This window comes from Narcine bancroftii, chromosome 5 (assembly GCF_036971445.1).
Source record: "Narcine bancroftii isolate sNarBan1 chromosome 5, sNarBan1.hap1, whole genome shotgun sequence".
Classification (NCBI taxonomy): domain Eukaryota; kingdom Metazoa; phylum Chordata; class Chondrichthyes; order Torpediniformes; family Narcinidae; genus Narcine; species Narcine bancroftii.
The window spans coordinates 21634457-21653147 of record NC_091473.1 but is presented as its reverse complement, the minus strand read 5'-3'; the positions used below and the strand labels follow the sequence as shown (position 1 = coordinate 21653147).

Sequence of the window (18691 nt, the reverse complement as noted above, 5' to 3'; positions counted from 1 at the left end):
TTTCAGTAAATTTAATAGCCTCTTCCTTTTATGTATTCCATTAATATTTAAAGTCATATAGTTCAACATGGCCATTTCATACTTTGTTTACATCTCATTTCTGCTTCCTCACCACCACCTTTCCCCTTTTCCCCATTTCCATTTCTCAGTTTTTTTTGTATGACAACACTTCTAAAACATAAAATATTTCAACCGTTCCCACATCTAATATTCCCTTAACCCCAAGTGTCCCCCCCCTCTCTGAGTCGCCCCTTGTCCCTTGCTGAACAACCACTACTCCCCTCTCCATTTGGACTGCGAACCTGTTCGCAAGTGTCAACTGATTTCGCAGTGACTGTTATTGTCCCCCACCCAACCCCCTCCAGAAAAGACTTTTATCTTCACATCACAACAAAGCTCCCCCTCGTTTGCTCTCTTTTTCTTTTTGTTTTATTTATTTATTATTAATTTTTTAACCCCTCCTCTTTTATCCCCCCTTCTCCCTTACTTCCCTTTTCTTCCCTCCTTTAGTTCTTACTTATACATAATTTTAACTTCTTTATTTGTAGTTTGTCATCATTCTTTGTTCTTTTTACATCTCTTCATCTCTCTTTCTGTTTTGCAGGCGTTCTGCAAATTCTCGTGCTTTCTCCAGATCCGAGAACAGTTGTTTTGCTGCCCCGGGATAACTATTTTAAGCACCGCTGGATATCTTAACATAAATTTATAGTCTTTCTTCCATAGGATCGATTTTGCTGTGTTAAACTCCTTCCTCTTCTTCAGGACAAAACTTATGTCTGGGTAGAACATTTTTTTTGACCTTTGTATTTCAGTGGTTTTTTGTCTTCTCTCATTTTATTCATTGACTTCTCCAATATATTTTCTCTTGTCGTGTATCTCAGGAATTTTACTAAAACGGATCTTGTTTTTTGTTGTGACTGTGGTTTCGGAGCTGATGTTCTGTGTGCCCTTTCTATTTCCATTCCTTCCTTCATTTCTGGCATCCACGGTCAACTTATAGAAGCATTAACTGTCTTGGGAATATCAGTATTGCAGTGCACCCAGTGGAAACACAGTCACCAAAAAGTTCAAAATATTTAGCAGCGGATGTTGGGACTTGCAGTGCCCTCCATATTGTTTGGGACAAAGACACTTTTTCCTTTATTTGCCTTTATGCTCCACAGTTCTAAATTTGTAATCAAACAATTCACATGTGATTAAAGTGCACATTCCAGATTTTATTAAAGGTTATTTTTATACATTTTGGTTTGACCATGTAGGAATTATAGCACTCTATACATAGTACCCTCATTTCAGGGCACCATAATATTTGGGACATAGCAATGATATGTATATTAAAGTAGTCATGTTTATTATTTTGTTGCATATCCCTTTCATGCAATGACTGCTTGAAATCTGTGATTCATAGATATCATCAGGTGCTGAGTATCTTCTCTGGTGATGCCCTGCTGCTACTGCAGCCATCTTCAGCTCCTGCTTGTTTCAGGACCTTGTCCTCTTAAGTTTTCTCTTCAGCACATGGAAGGCATGCTCAATTGGATTTAGATCCAGTGACTGACTTGGCCATTCAACAATTTGCCACATTTTAGCTTTGGGAAAAATTTCTTGGTTGCTTTACCATTATTCTTGGGATCATTATCTTGCTTTAGGATGAAGTGCTGTGCAGTGAGTTTGGAGGCATTTGCTTAAATTTGTGTAGAGAAAAATCTTGTCTGCTCTTTAGAATTCATTTTGCTACTGCCATCAGCAGTTACATAATCAGTGAAGATAAGTGAGCCGGAACCTGTAGCAGCCATACATGCCCACGTCATAATACCCCCACCACCATGTTTCACATGCTTTGGATCTTGGCCAGTTCCCTTACACCTCCACACTTTGCTCTTGCCATCACTCTGATACTTAGTCTCATCTGTCCACGACCTTTTTCCAGAATTCTGTAGGCGCTTTTAAATACTTCTTCGCAAACTGTCATCTGGCCTTTCTGTTTCAGTGTCCAGCGAGTGGTTTGTATCTTGCAGTACAGCCCCTGTATTCCTGTTCATGAAATCTTCTGCAGACAGTAGTCATGGACATATCCCCACCTGTCTCCTAAAGAGTGTTTCTGATCTGTCGGATAAGCGTTTGGGTATTTTTTTCATTATGTTGGGAATTCTTCTCTCACCAGTAATGGAGGTCTTCCTTGGCCTTTGCAATTATGGAGCTCACCAATATGCTCTTTTATTTTCATGATGTTCCAAACTGTTGATTTTGGTATCCTAAGGTTTGGGTGATGTCTCTTACTGTTTTATTTTTGTTTTTCAGTCTCATAATAGCTTCTTTGACTTCATATTGAAAAACGGCAACTACAGACTCCAAAGGTCAATAGCTTAGAAGAAAACCTAGTTCTCTTACACCAATGAAACAATTAAACATACCTGAGTACTCACAAACACCTGTGAAGCCAAATGTCCCAAACATTTGGTGCTCAGAAATTGGGGAACTATGTATAAAAAGTGTTGTAATTTTGATATGGTGAAACCAAAATGTATACAAATAACCTTTAATAAAATCTGGATTGTGTATTTTAATTACATGTGAATTGTTTTATTACAGATTTAGAACTGTGGAGCACAGGGGAAAATAAGGTGGGGGGGGGGTAAAAAAAAAGTGTATTTGTCTCAAACATTATGGCAGGCACTGTAGCCTCGGTCACTGAACTGAGCGGCAGAAGTTCTATGAGCTGTGGCATTGAGGTGCTACTCTGCTGCCCTCTTTGAATTATTGGTTTATGTGGGTGTTCATTGAAGCAAATGATCATATACCTTACACAATCACAATCAATTTTCCTTGTCCTTTTAACACCAGACTCCTCCAGTCATCAGAATTCTTGCCTGAAGACTGCAAGAGGCTGCGGAAAGAGACAGGAAATGTGCTATATATGCCTGATTGAGAGGAACTCTGAACCAAGTGTGCAGAAGATGGAGGGTATCCCCAAGCAACTTGCCTCAAATGCAATTCACGTGCTGAGCGTGGGAGTTGGAGGATTGTCAGGGACCTGCATGAAATGCTAATGTTGATTGGGCATGACGTACAAAGTGATTAACTGAGGCAAAGGCTTGTGGAGCCATGGTCTGAGGAAGAGCCTGCAATCTCTAGAAGTCCTAGAGCTTTCTCTTGCTGTTGCTGGATATGCATGATCCTCCTGTATACAAAGTGTCAGTTGCTTGTTCAGAAGTAAAAAAAATCACAATTAACATCATCTTTGAACTTGTGTGATAAGAAGTTGAAGACTGCAATGACCTTGTCTACAGTGCTACACTATCTGCTGCATTCAGGCTGCAGGTCATTCTATACAGTATATAAAACAATGCAACATAGGAACTGGTCCTTCATCCACCATGCCTGCGCTGAATGTGATGTCCAAATCAAGCTAAAACTCTCTCACTTGATAGCTAACCCACCATTCCATTAAATTCTTCCTAATTTTGGTGTTCTTTCTGATTAGCTCCTTAGAAAAATGCAGTCTCTTTATACATGGCTCCCAGGAGAACTGCAGGGTTGCAATAGATTTTCTGGTCTATAAAGTGACTAGATAATTACAGAGTCCTGTTTACCACCGTCAGTTCCGTGCCTACCAAACAAACATAGGCTAGAGATCAACATAGAGGAGGCAGTTGTTGCCTGGTGAACAGTTATCAGGTAGACTTGTCAATATTAATTTACTGTGTATTTAGTCCAAATCCTAAATTTATTTGAATTATTGTTTGAAATGAGCAAAGGTGAAGGTGGCTTTGACAAGGAATATATCAGGCATGAAGCACACAGATTTGGCAAGATTGAAAGAAGCAGCGTTCCATTAACCTAAGCAATAAAGCATCCATAGTTCTAATTTATTCCTTGTGACTGTGCTTTCTTTATGCAGGAATAAGGATGAAGAAAACTACTATGCAAAAGCTCTTGAAACGAATGCTCACCGTCCTATGCTCTCACATATGAGGTCATCATCATTTAGCAAAGCTCGCATATCTGCAGGGATCAAGAATGAGGTCACATTATCTTCAACATGTTCTGTGTCTACATAAATGTAAGTGGATCAGACTTGAATAGCGAAACAGTATGACAGTGCTAGCGACCTGGGTTTGAATCTGGCGCTGTCTGCAAGGAGTCATTATGATTTCCCTCTGACCTTCATGGGTTTCCTCTGGGTTCTCCAGTTTCCTTCTACCATCTTAAAAATGTACAGGTTTTGTAGGTTAATTGCTATTTTGGGGCAGCATGGTCTTGTTGATATACTGAATCTCTAAATTAAAAAAAATTAAATTAAAAAAAAATTAATCCTGAAGATAGACCCTATTTCTTGACACAGTGAGATATTTTCATTTCGCTTTTCACTCAACATTGAAGTCTGGATGTATGATCCAAACAAGGTGATAGGTTGGGTAAATTGTGATGCTGTTAGATTTTACTGTGTTACCTTTAGTATTATCATCTTTAACTAATCACTGAAGCAGTCAGTAATAATGTAAAAGGGAATCTATTTTACATAAAGCAAATGCAGTGTTTGCATGGTACCAAACACAATTAAACTCATTAGTATTTCCATTTATTTGGAAATGTGATATTACATTTTATAACATATATGAGGTGACAAATCATTGATAAATATTGCTTGGTATTACCATAAACTCAATTGGTATGTAATTCTCCATTCACAGTATTCTGGTTGCAATGAAATACAGAATTAATGGGTAAGAAAAATAGTTTGAAAGTAAGTTATTTCTAATAGTAAATTACCATCTGTGAATTTAAGATTTGGAGCGCTAGCAATCAACCACATTAGACAGAGAGTTGTGATTAATAGGCTTTAATCACCTTAAGACATCAACACATCTCCCATGTTGCTGCCCTGTCTCCAAGCCAGGTATTGAGAGAGGAGTTTGGGCATAACAGCCTTTATAGGGATTTCTCGGAGGGAGGAGTCACAGGTTCAGGGGGTGGACCAGCTCATACACTACCTACATACAATGGTTGCACCACATTCACCCCTTCTTTTGAAAGAAAGTCCAGTGGGTGAAGTGAGTCAATGTTCATTACAAGTTCAGCCTGTCCGGTAGTCTTGTCTGTTATTGCGACCATCATAAAGTTTGCTGTGGTTCAGCTACTGGTTCCCGGGTGGTGTTTTGCGCGACAGGCTGTGCCTCTGGTGGCTGAGGGGAGTTAATGGGACCATGCTCTGGGAATGGGGCACTGTGCCTGGTGCATTTAGTGGGGCTGGCTAGCCAGGGTTACTGTGAGGAGATGTTGATTGGTTGGTTGAGAAGTTCTCTGCATGCACCAGGTCTTGGATGGAAACCTTGTTCTGTCACTCATCTTGGTAATCCATGTAAGTGTATTTGGGGTTTACGTGGTGGAGGTGGACCTTCTCAACCAGAGAGTCAGTCTTGTGGCATCTGATATGCCTCTGGAGCAGTATGGGCCCAGAGGTTATCAGCTAGGACAGCAGTGTGGTTCCTGATGTCAACTTCCTGGGGAAGGAAAAGAGGCTTTTATGCAGCATTTCATGAGTAGCAATAAAGAGGAGGGACTTGGTGTAATGGAGTACCTCAGAGAGGACTTGTTGCCACTGGGAGATGGGCAGGCCTTTTGACCTGAGGGCTAGGAAGATTGCCTTCCATATGGTGGTGTTCCTTTTTCTATCTGGCCATTCCTCCAGGGGTTATAACCCATGGTCCTGCTCACGGCTATGCCCTTGGGCAGCTCCTCACTCATAATCAAGGATCCTTGGTTGCTATGGATACCACAGGGGTATCCAAACAGAGTGAATATGCTGCCCAATGCCTTTATGACTGTGGCTGTGATCGCGTCTGGGCAGGGGATGGTGAAAGGGAAGCAGGAGTATTCATTGATGATATTTAGGAAGTATACGTTCCTGTTGGTGGAAGGGAGGGGGCCCCTTAAATTCCATACTCAGATGTTCAAAAGTGCTGGTGGCTTTGTTCTGGATGATAGAATTGAGGTTTACACTCGGCATGGACTATACAGCTCCTTGATATGCTCAATCTAGTAAGGGAGGTTGTGGTAGAGTCTGGTGACCTGGGGTGGCAGAGATTGTTGTGGAGGACTTGGAGGCAGTCAAAATGTGCATTGGTGCATGTCCCCTGGGACAAGGCATCAGGAGGCTCATTGATTTCAAAGGCTGGTACAGGATCTCATAGTTGTAGATAGATTGCACAATTCTCCACTTCAGGATCTTGTTGTTCTTAATTTTTTCCCACTGTTTGTTATTGAACATAAAGGCAACTGCATACTGGTCAGTCAGCAGGGTGAATGGTTTGCCTGCTGGGTAGTGTCTCCAGTGGTGCACAGCTTCCGCTATGGCCTGAGCTTCATTCTCGATGGCTGAGTGCCAGATTTCAGGGCCCTGGAGGGTTTTGGGGAAAAAAATGCCACGGGCCTGCCTGCCTTGTTGAGCATGGCAGCCAGGGCTAAGTCTGATGCATCACTCTACACCTGGAAGTGGATGAATTAATCCACAGCATGCATCATCGCCTTGGCAATGTTGCTCTTGATGCATGTGAATGCTGTTTGGGCTTCCGCCAACAGGGGAAAGGTGGTTGATTTCACCAGGGGGCGGGCTTTGTCCGTGTAATTCAGGACCCACTGGGCATAATATGAAAAGAAGCCCAAGCACCTTTTTAGGACCTTGAGGGTATGAGGTAATGGGAGTCCCATCAGGAGGCACTTGCAGTTAGGATCAAGCCCAATAACACCATTCTCCACCTCTCCACCACACAACTGAAGATGCCCAGCCATGAAATGCTGAATGTATGCTAGGTTGAGGGTTTTGACTGTCTGAATAAATTTCTGTAGGTTAGTGACATGATCCTGCTGGTCATGGCCACAGATGGTCACATTCTCCAAGTAGGGAAATGTAGCCTTTACCCCATAGTCATCCATTATCCAGTCCATCTCCCTCTGGAAGACAGAGACCCCATTGGTGACCCCGAAGGGGACCTGGAGGAGGTGGTGGAGGCGGCCGTTCACCTCAAAGGCAGTGTACAGGCTGACCTCTGGGTGGATTGGGAGTTGGTGGTAGGCCGACTTGAGGTCAGTGGTTGAGAATACCTGGAATTGGGCAATCTCGTCAATGCGGGGGAGTGGGTAGGCATAAAACTGGGTAAAACAGTTTATGGTCTGACTAATCAATGACCATGTGGTGTTTTTCTCTCTGCTCTTAACAGCCACCACCTGTGCTGGATTCTATGATTCCTTTTGCCAGTAGCCATTTGACCTGCTTTGATGAAGGCTCTGTCCCCAGGGCTGTATTACCTGCTCTTGGTGGTGACAGGCGTATGTTTTAGGATGAGGTTCTCAAACAGGGGCGGCGGTGGGTCCTGGAGGTTTAATCAGGTGTTTTAAAAATTGGTAGTTGCGGACCATGGAGGGGGGGGGTATGGCCCGTCAAACTGCATTTGGACGCTCTTGAGCTGGCACTGGAAGTCCAATCCCAGTATTACTGGTAAGCAGAGCTGTGGCATGATGAGGAGCTTGAAGTTAATGTACTCCGTGCCCCGCACAGTCAATGTCACAGTGCAGCTGTCATGGATCTCAGCTGAGTGGGATTTGGAGGCCAGGGAGACTTTTCACTTTGCTGGGGTTACCGCAAGGGATTAGTTCTACATTGTGCCCAGGTGAATGAAGTTCTCCATGCTCCCTGTATCAAATTGGCAGTTCATGACATGACCATTTACCTCGATGTTAATCATGGCCCTCTCTCCTCCTTACATCTACTGTTCCAATTTCTTAACACCACACTCACAGCAGTTGTTGTAGTGCAAAGTAAGAATAAAGAGATCTGGTGCCAATCTACTATCACATCCCACTGACTCTTCTCTATCCCTACTATCCCTAACTCACCCTCCTCTCCCATCTCCTCTCTAACCCACATTCTCTACTTTATCTCCCATTTCCCCTCCAAATCTCTCATCCCCACCCCTCCTTCCCTTTCCATTCTATCACCCTTTCCCTCTGCTCAACATTTCCCCTGCTCCCTGTATCCATTACTCCTCACTATTTCACTCTCTAACATGTAAACAAAAACCCCTCTCTTCCTTCCATCCCTAGCCCTTAACATTCCTGATGGTTGCAGAGTCTTGATGCATACAAAATTCATGAAAATTCTATTCAATTACAACTGTGATACAATTTATAAAAACAAACAAAAATTGGATCCTAAATACTATAATACATAGTCCCAACTCAAAATAAAAATAAAGAAAATTTAATTCTCAACATCAGGATTAAACTCTATTCTTATAATTTATTGTATTTTACTTGTATTGGATCATTTTATTATGTTATTATTTTTGTTGGAATTGAATTCCACTTCTACAATATCCTTCCTTGAATGCAATAAATGTCCTCCTTTGAACGCAATTCATTTGCCTAAAGAAATTTGATTGGGGAAACAAACCTGTTTATTGTCTGCATTATGCCATTGAAGATTGATTTTCCTGCAATTAAAGATGATAATGGTTATTTGGACTGAAATAGTGATCTGGTGTGTCAATATTTCCCAGTCCAGGACAGGTCCTGCATAATCTGGCACAACTGTCAACTGTTTGAATCTAGCCATGATCCTGCAACCTGCTGCCTTCATGTCTGTGAACAAAGTCCTCAACTCTAGATTTCTGTCTGATTCTAATTCAATGACCACAATTGATGGACTCAATAAAATTCATCCACCTCCATTGGAAATCAATTGCCTCCCACATGGATTGTAAAGTGCCAGTCAACTGATTTCTATTCCACCCCATGACCACATCTGCTCCTTGAATCAATTTGGGTCCTTGTTGGCACAGATATATCCTTGATAATTATTGCTCATAATATCCCTATCGGATGCAATCAAAATGGGACCAGGTCAAGCTATTGTATTTGCGCTCTCTCTCTCTCTCTCTCTCTCTCTCTCTCTCTCTCTCTCTCTCTCTCTCTCTCTCTCTCTCTCTCTCTCTCACTTTCCTCTTAATAAGACAATTATTAAGAAGAGTACATTTTTAAGCAACAACTCAGATTTCAGACTTTTTGTCAGAGTACATACATGACATCATATCTAACCATAAGATCCTTTTTTCTGTGGGGACACAGAATTACCACTTATTGGTAGTGTAAAAACACTGTGTAAATGTAAACAAAGAACTGTAAACTGATAATGAATGTAAACAAACTGCAATACAGAGAGAATAAGAAAATTCAATAAAGTGCACAAGTAAGAGTCCTTTATTATACAAGGTAATAAAATTCAAGTTTATTATCATTGAACTGTACATATATAACCCAATGAAACAGCGTTTCTCTGGACCATGGTACACAGATGTTCACACAAAATAAACAGTACAAAATAATCACATATACAAAGACATAATTAAAAATAAATAGATATAAATATTGAGGGATTTACTCGGTTACAGAGACTGTTCATCAATCTCACAACCTGTCAGTCCCAATTATGATGCTCATGTTCCTTGGAATTGGAGGTCTTAAAAATTCATTTGGAAGGAGGGTCTAGTGATTGGGAGATGAGCTTGATAATTCAGTGACAATTTCTTGTCATTATTTTTATATAGTTCATAAAAGTAAAACAGGAACAGATTATATTCATCAGTGCCCCTCCATTACACCAGCTATTCAAACAGGATTCATCAGATTAAGCAGGTACTTCATCAGCCAGCAGATGGCAATGGAAGCACACAATTGGACTGAAATTTGCATGGCATCATCTATTGATCCCAATTACACCTGTAATTAAAAAGAGCTAGAGCTAACTCCTTAGCTTATCATGGAGGTGGTAAACTAATGCAATTGAAGTGTTCCATTCAAAGTTTATACTGCACCTTGTGTTTAACTTTCCTTTGTATCTTTTACAATCTTATGCTGTCCCAAATTTCAGAAAAATGTAAACTTGATTCATAGTTTACAATTTACAGTAATTGGGTGGGACAGGTAGGAGAGAGATTGGTGGCAGGAGGGACAGGGTATGGGATAATAGGAATATCAGCTTGCGAGTTGCAGGATTTAGAATGGGCAACAGCTAAACATGAAATAAAAATGAATGGGCAACAGGTATGAATCTCCCGATTCCCACACATCTCTTCCGCGTGTCCGGAGTGATGAGCTAGTTACTTGAATATGTTGCTCACATTCTGGAATTGATTTTAAGTGGAATTTTGGAATCTAAATGTAATACTGGGAAGCTGACAATCAATTCTGCCAACCAGAGTTTCCATCTCAGTGTCTTTTTCTGCATTGCATACAAAGGACTTTTGTTTGTAGGAACTTTCTTGGCTCCTTGTATGATGTGCAGTAATTTTGTGGATGATGCTATCAACGAGCAGAAATCAATGAGTGTAGAACAATAGTAATGGTGGTTATTGTCGTAGCTCCACTCGATCATATCTGTTCTTTTCCAAGACATTATCCCTCTTGATTCCACACTTCAACTGCATGAGAACTGCAAAATGCAATAACCTGTATAGTCAGGTGTAAACTTCACACAGACAGCACCAGACATCAGGATGGAATCCAGGCCACAGGAGCCAAAACTACTCTGCCACTATGACTAAAACCAGATGTTGTCATGAAGATTATTCAATGTTTTTCTTTTTTTAGTGGCCTCTCAGAATTGGGGATGGCTTTGTAATTGGATTCTGCAAGGTCAGGATGTTCCTCAGCCAGACACCTAGGTTGTGCCGCAGCATGAACGATAGAGCTTAACAGGACAAATGGGTGAGATGTTTCAGCTGCTATACAAACCTTTCACTTTTATTTGTATTATAGCTGAACGGCAGGTTAAGCTCAGTCCTTTATTAGGGCTGGAAAGGCTGCTTTTATAGTTTAAGTTCTCGCCGTTTTTTTGCTGATTGACTGACTCATCCATTGAATAGCAATAGCGGGCGGGAACATCCATACATATGAATGCCCTTCTTCCCCAGCCTGTTTCTGCTGATTTAGCTGGGCAGCTTGACCAATGCCATTTTAGGGCTGTTGACCTGATGCTGCCCCAGCTTCTACCCCTGCCGGTTCGTTGTATTGGGAGTCGCTTGAGCGATCTCTGTCCACGTCAGCTGTGCAACCAATTGCGCCCTGTGCAATTGCGGGCCACCACAGTACCTTATTTTTGCATTCTTTCCTTGGCAAATCTCAAAGTGCTTCCTGTTCTCCTGGATATGGCTTCCCAAATTTGTTGTCCTGCATTAAGAGCTCCCATGTGTTACAATTGACGAAAGTTTTCAAGGATGATAGGGAATTGATTTCTCTATTCACCTTTAAATATGTGTCACAGCAGAGTTCGGAATGGGAGCCTTGTTTTGGGAAGATGGTACCAGGCATACCAACACATGGCCTGCCTCATCAAGCTGGTGCTGACTGAGGGTGATTGGAGCCTCAGTGCTGGGTACGTTGGTTTGATGCTAGTTTCCTTATTCACTTAGTGTACAGGTAAGACAGTTTTGAGTACTTCTCCAATGACGTGAGATTTCATGCCTCATACACAAAGTTCAATGCTGCATGGGCAACTCATAGCTTGGATTTAATTCCTTGGTGTTCAAACACTTCTCTATGTGGCTGAAGATTATGGTGGCAATGATGGATTTCATCGGTGACTTCTTCCCTCCTGAGATACAGAAAGGTTTTTTACTAGTCTTATTTGCCAATTTTGATCGGTGCTGAATGGCTTGGTAAAGGGTTTTTAACTTCAGAATAATATGCTTATTATTCATATGCTTTGGGAATGATGGTTTAAGGTTCAGTCTCCAACAAGTATCATCAGCACATGGTAATTGATTGAAGTTGGCATAATACTGGTTCTCTTATGGAAGTGACAGCTTTCAGAATTTTTCCACTGCTGTTAGGTCTGCTTTGTTCGAGAATGAGTGAGTCAGACACCAGACTGAGTCGAAATCAAGGTTCTTTATTACCGGATTGTAACACTTGCAACTAACAGTGTTAGTTGGAGAAGGCGCATTCTCCCGATGTCAGCAAGTGGTGTTTTTTTATACCTCAGGACACGCACTTATCATACCATTACACTGTCCAATGAATAAGCTGTTGCTACCCTTCACTGTTAGTCTGCTGCTCATCAGCTTGTTAGTGCCAAGCTTATCTTGAGTGTACAAGGTCACATCTGCATTCTGTTACTCCTTAGTACTGGGTGACTCCTTCTCCGGTCCCATCTCATGATGTTTTTACCTTACACTGGTCATGTATGTTACGAGCCCAGAGGACCCCAAAACCCAGCAGCAATAGATATTCACCAAGGCAAATGGTTACTTAAACAAAAGTTGCTTTTAATTATCTTTAAACATGAAAACAGAATCACACTTTAACTTATCACTATTGACTTAACTAACTTAACCCCCCTTCTAATTCTAAGCACACATATGTGTAATGTGTGTGTAAATTCAGAAAAATTCTTTGATTCACAGTCCAATCTCACTTCTCATTCCTCCAAGTTCACTGGTTGCAGGCAATTCTTATACAGTACACAGAATTTAACATTTATAAAGTTCATCAAGCTTTGGTGCTTGAAAAGTAAATGGTTACTGCTCAGGAAGGTTCTTGTCAGTTTTCAGTGAGATATTTGTTATTCACTGGACACCCACAACTGATTCCTTTTTTAATCAGCCTCTTCAGTGTGTTGCTGAAGAAACTTTCCCCCTCAGGGTTCTCCAGATGATAACCTCTTTCTTTCAGTTCACCACATAGTTCCTTTTTGTTTTGCTTATTTCGTGAAACATTAGACAGCTAGTCCTCTCCTCTTTTATGAACCACAGGGGCTTTGACCAGGCTGAACTAAGTACTCACAACCCATCTTCCAAATGGGGTTTTCTACAAGCTTGCCAGCTTGTCCTGTTCCAGTCCCAGCTGCTGCTGCTGAACTGTATCACTGCAGAACTGAATTCTGAGTCTCTCTCTCTCTTTCTGAGGGAAAACCTGTTTTACTCTGTCTGCTTTCAAAACCGCATGACCCTCCTAAAGCAACAAGTTCCACTCCAGACAGAAAGTGGCTCCAACAAGTTCTTTCATCTGTTGCCTTTTTGTAAACTACAATCCATTAGTGAAGTTTCTTGGGCACTCTCCAAAGCTTTTGCAAAGGCTCTGGGGCCAACATTTGTAGCATGAGCAGAGCTCCAGTATTTTAAATAAAATCTTTTTTAAAGTGTTTGTATGTGACCAACACAAAAAAAGCCTGCCCCAATTTATCTCCCAAAAACATATCTATATACTCTATCTCATGTATATATAATTTCCTCTCTAGCAAGGAGATGTAATTGCAGCAGACAACATTAAGAATAGGATTGGTGCAATGAACCAACCTTATTTAACCTATATTGACTGAAATTCACTCCATGATGTATCTGTCACTGAGGATTGTGGCTTGCATGTTATTGAAGAAGAGATGGAGGATGCCAAAAAATTCTTTGTGGACTACAAAAAAGTGTTCATAACATTGAGATTCATATAATAATAAGGTTTCTACATGATTTATTTCTGATGATGTAATCTAAAGTATTTTTGAGGTCAACATTGTTGTTAAGCAGCTAATTATTATAGCTGAGACTGGCAAGTATCAATCATTCAATCACAGAAAGCAACAGGAAAAAAAAATCCATCAGGGAAGAGAGCATTACTCAGTAAGAAGAATGCTTCACATTTCTTCTGTGTGATCCAGATGTGGAGATGAGTAATACTCTGATCTGTGCTAGTAATTAATTAACTAGCACAGATCAGTAATCAAGCCTGGGAACCCGTTATAATAGGAGGCGCTGCTCCCTCAGCTAAATTCATAAAGACAAAAAATATAAAGCAGGCAACAAAATGAATGATGCAATCCACAAAACATGTACTTCAAAACCATATGCAGCAACTAATAATTCTATCAGAATATTAAAAGTGCAATTACCTTGTAATTTTAGCTTGTCTGAAACAAATGTGATGGGTTAGTCTCTCAGCGTACTGAGCCTTGAGGCAACAAAATGTACCCACTCTATAGTTTAGAATCCAATCAGATGCTCTGTTTGACTTTTAGGCTCTATATATATACCCAATAATTCAAGGAAATCATTAAAAGTAAATGTTTATGCAAACTATCAAAAAAGCCAGGGAATTTAGTCTGTCAGGTGGGAATTCTGCTCAAAGCTAAATAATGTTTTGGAGAAAGACAGTTTTCCTTTATTTGCTCCTGTGCTCAACAGTTTTAAATTTGTTATAAAACAATTCACATGTAATTAAAAATGGACGTTCCAGTTTTTATTCAAGGTTATTTGCATACATTTTGGTTTGACCACCTAGAAATTACAGCACTTTTTATACTTAGTTCCCCATTTCAGGGAATCACAATGTTTGGGACATTTGGGTTCATAGGTGTTTGTAATTACTCAGGTATGTTTAATTGCTTCATTGGTGCAGGTTTAAGAGAGCTATATTTGGAGTCTGTAGTTGCCATTTTCAACATGAGGACCAGAGTTGTGCCAATCAAAGTCAAGGAAGCCATTATGAGGCTGAAAAACAAGTATAAAACAATAAGAGACTTCGCCCAAACCTTAGAATGACCAAAATCAACTGTTTGGAACATAATTAAGAAGAAAAAGATTACTGGTGAGCTCAGTAATTGCAAAGGGACTGGTGGGCCAAGGAAGATCTCCACTGCTGATGACGGAAGAATTCTCATCATAATGAAGAAAAATCCCCAAACACCTGTCTGACAGGTCAGAAACATTCTTCAGGAGGCAGGTGTGGATGTGTTAATCACTATTGTCTGCAGAGGACTTCATGAACAGAAATACAGAGGCTACACTGCAAGATGCAAACCACAAGTTAGCCACTGAAACAGAAAGGCCAGATGACAGTTTGCCAAGAAGTATTTAAAAGAGCCTGCAGAATTCTGGAAAAAAAGTCTTGTGGACAGATGAAACCAAGATTAACCTGTATCAGAGTAATGACAAGAGCAAAGTGTGGAGGTGTAAAGGAACTGGCCAAGGTCCAAAGCATGTGATACATGGTGGTGGGGGTGTTATGGCCTGTGCATGTATGGCTGCCACAGGTACCGGCTCACTGATCTTCACTGATTATGTAACTGCTGATGGCAGTAGAAAAATGAATTTTAAGGTGTATAGAAACATCTTAACTGCTCAAGTTCAAGCAAATGCTTCCAAACTCATTAGATGGTGATTCATCCAACAGTAAGACAATGATCCCAAGCATCTTGTTAAAGCATCAAGGAAGTTTTTCCAAAGCTAAAGACTAGAAAATTCTTCAATGGCCAAGTTAATCACCCGATCTAAATCCAATTGAACATGCCTTCCATATACTAAAGACAAAACTTAGGGGACAAGTCCCTGAAGAAAGCAGATGGCTGAGAAGATACTTAGCACTTGACGATGTCTATGAATCACAGACCAAGTAGTCATTGCATTCAAGAAATATGCAACAAAGTACTAAACATGACTAAGATGCATGCCATTGCTATGTCCCTGACATTATGGTGCCTTGAAATGGGGGAACTATGTATAAAAAGTGCTGTGATTACTAATGGTCAAACCAAAACGTACACAAATACCCTTTAATAAAATATGGAATCTGCACTTTAATCACATGTGAATTGCTTGAATACAAATTTAAAACTGTGGAGCACAGTGGCAAATAAAGGAACAAAGTGTCTTTGTCCCAAACATTATAGAGGGCACTGTATTTGGGGCAGTATCCTGGGTGGGATTGGTCTGTCCAAATTCCTTTTGACACCGAGTTACAGGACGACACAGTGGAACCTCAGTGATGTTGGAAGCCTTGCATTTCCAGTTACCCAGGTTCAATCTTGACCTCGGGTGACTCTGTGAGAAGTCTGTGATTTTATGGCTTCCCTGCAAATGGTCTTGTTTCCTCCCACATTCCAAAGGTATGCTGCAGTAAATTGCCAACTATAAATCATCCATTATATGGGTAAGTGGCAAAAAGAATTAAATGGACATATTGTATGAGTGAGAGAATAAATTGCTGATATATTGGGAAATTAGAGGATTGGACCCCTGAAGCAAACGTGGACTCAGTGGGCTGAATATACTGTTATAGCATTAGATTTCATGAAGGTACAGGGTGTCAGACTTCTTGAATAGAATGTAATAGTAATCATCTTGCAATTGGCAATTTGGGGAATGTTGGAGTGTTCTGAATGTAAAAACTATAAGCCAGGGTGAGGGTTGGTGAGTAGTTTTTGGTTACTGGCAGCTCCTATCAGGAGGGATTTCAGTGGGGTTTTGTGATCAAGCTCCAGATGGACACGTAGCTTCCGATCACACATGGTCAAATGAGTTAGGTCAAGCTTGCCCCCCCAAACCCACAGTGTTCCAGCCACTGTGGGTTATAAAACTACCCATACTACTGACCTTTAAACCCTACCTTCTATTGAAAACATTGTTTTGGTGATTTTGTGGAGCATATGGGGAACTTTTCAGTTTTGAATTTGTTCCAAAGCCATTATGATTACAATCAATTGATTGAGAAATAGAGTTGAAGTGGGTCTGCCTTACTTTGACTTTGCAGGATTGTAAACCCTGTCTGCTTTGAGTGACTAGTCCAGGTCAGTTAAACAAAAGCTAGTTCCTTATTCTTTGCCAATATACTTGCTGGGATTTTTTGCCAGATATACCAGGAAGAATCCATTACTTTTTGCTGTTTATCTTAGCTACTCCATTGTTGCAATACTAGATACAGTTGTTCTGAGCTGTTGTGCAATAAGATAGGCCGAGCATTTATTGAGTGCCTTTTGTGACTTCAGAATAACCTACAATTAGGTCCCACACATAGCATTGTGCTAATAAATGGAACCTCTAAAAATGTTATATTCCCTCACAACTGGACTGGGGTGTCATTGTGAGTGGAACATGAAACTGCCTCCTTCTGTGCTGTAGAGAAAGAAATGGCTGTCGATGTTGAAATTTTGAGCAAACAAAGATTTATGGAAGGAACATAATGGGAGTAGCCATTCAGACAGCATCCAAGGGGTTCATATTTCAGGTCTAGTGACTACATGTGAAAAATAATTTCCTAGCTCTATTGTACTTTTGGAAAAATAAGAGTATATTTAAATAATATGAGCTCATTTCACAATACAGCCAATACCACACTAAGCAAAGTGCACTATTTAAATACTTTGCTTATTCTCAAAATAATTCTTTGGTGTAGTACTTAAATTTATTTATTTTTACGTCATCTCAAAGGCAATATCAATGAATGTTTCATGTCTACCATGAAATTGAGATTGATAATTATTTGTTAACTAGTTAAAGTTGTAAGAAGGATCTCAAAAGAAGGGTGAGAGAGAAATTTAGTCATGCAATTTTAGAGTTTGTCATATGAAAAGCTGAATATATGAATGTCAAAGGTGAAACAGAGAAAGTGGTGGATGAAACAGTGTGAGTTAAAAGAATACATGGCTTTTATAACATTGTAGGCATTAAGGTGTGGAGAGTATGATCCACCAATTAAGACCATATTCATGAGCCCCATATAATTCTCCTGTACATTTAGAAAATACTTGCGGTGGGGGGGGGGGGGGGGTAAAATATGTCTGAAGCATTCAGAATTGACCAAGAAGTAGATTTTGGTTTCCAATAACTGGGCACTAACCTGGCAGACCAAATTATTTTTAAAAAATCTGTTTGATTTTTCATTGCCAGTTATAGCCTGGATACTTACTCTCTTGACAGGGAATATGAAAAACAGTTATTTTGTCACTTGTGGTGAAATCCAACTATATTGGGCCAGACAATCTATGTAAATGAAGGAAGCAGCAATTCCTCAAAACACATCAGAAAAGAAAATTTATATATATGTATAGATATACAAAATATGCTTGGAAAATCTGTCTCATGGAAGCTTAGCAAGAATAAAATCAACATGAATTGAAAAGGTAGTTGGAGGCATTGATCCAAAAGTAGAACAAAGAACTAGTTTTGAATCAAGGTATTGAAGAACATGTTGGGGTGGTGTTAGTGTTGCAGACTATTTGCCAGTCCTAGAGTTTATTACAATAATTCCCTTCATCACTTCTAATAGTGTGTTTGATCACTTTCTCATTGGGTAGTTGCCAAGATTTTCCAAGAATGTTTTATTTTGGTTTATTCTTGATAAAGGAGTTCATTGTTTTCAAAAACTTGTATAAAGTCTGTATTATGAAAATCTACAAAATCCAGCAAGTGAGTTAAGTAGACAAATGTTCGGGATTTATGTTAAGTGCTGTGAAATAACATTGCAACTGGCCCTTTTTATTGCTAAGAGGCATAGTAATGTTCCAGTGTCCTACAGTGATTGAAAAACATGAATAGTTGGCTGTCACACACTCCCCTCCTCAACTTCCCTTCTCTAATTCACTTTTATGAGGATTTTCTGTGTGTTTCAAATTGGAGACAAAAAATAGAGACTGGAGATGTTGGAATCAGAGCCAAAAAAAATCTGCTGGAGGAACTCAATGGGTGGAGTAGCATCAGTGATAGAAAAATAATTGCTGATGTTTTGGGGCGGAATGTTCATTGAGACTAACAGTGCAGAGGGAAATGGATAGCATAATGAGGACAGGGTGGGAGAGGTTAGATGGGATTGACGAACCAGGGATATTTGATGGAAGGATGGGGGTGGATTTGGGAGACAGGTCCCAGAC

General features: G+C 40.2%; 1 long non-coding RNA gene across 3 annotated transcripts in view; it reads left to right on the top strand.

The window, feature by feature from the left end:
- Positions 1-18691, top strand: part of LOC138762637 (uncharacterized) — a 130075-nt gene that overhangs the window by 75631 nt on the left and 35753 nt on the right. For all 3 annotated transcript variants that reach the window (XR_011357003.1, XR_011357004.1, XR_011357002.1), the window contains one exon: positions 3902-4063. This is a non-coding gene — a long non-coding RNA (uncharacterized lncRNA). The remainder of the gene's footprint in view (positions 1-3901; positions 4064-18691) is intronic.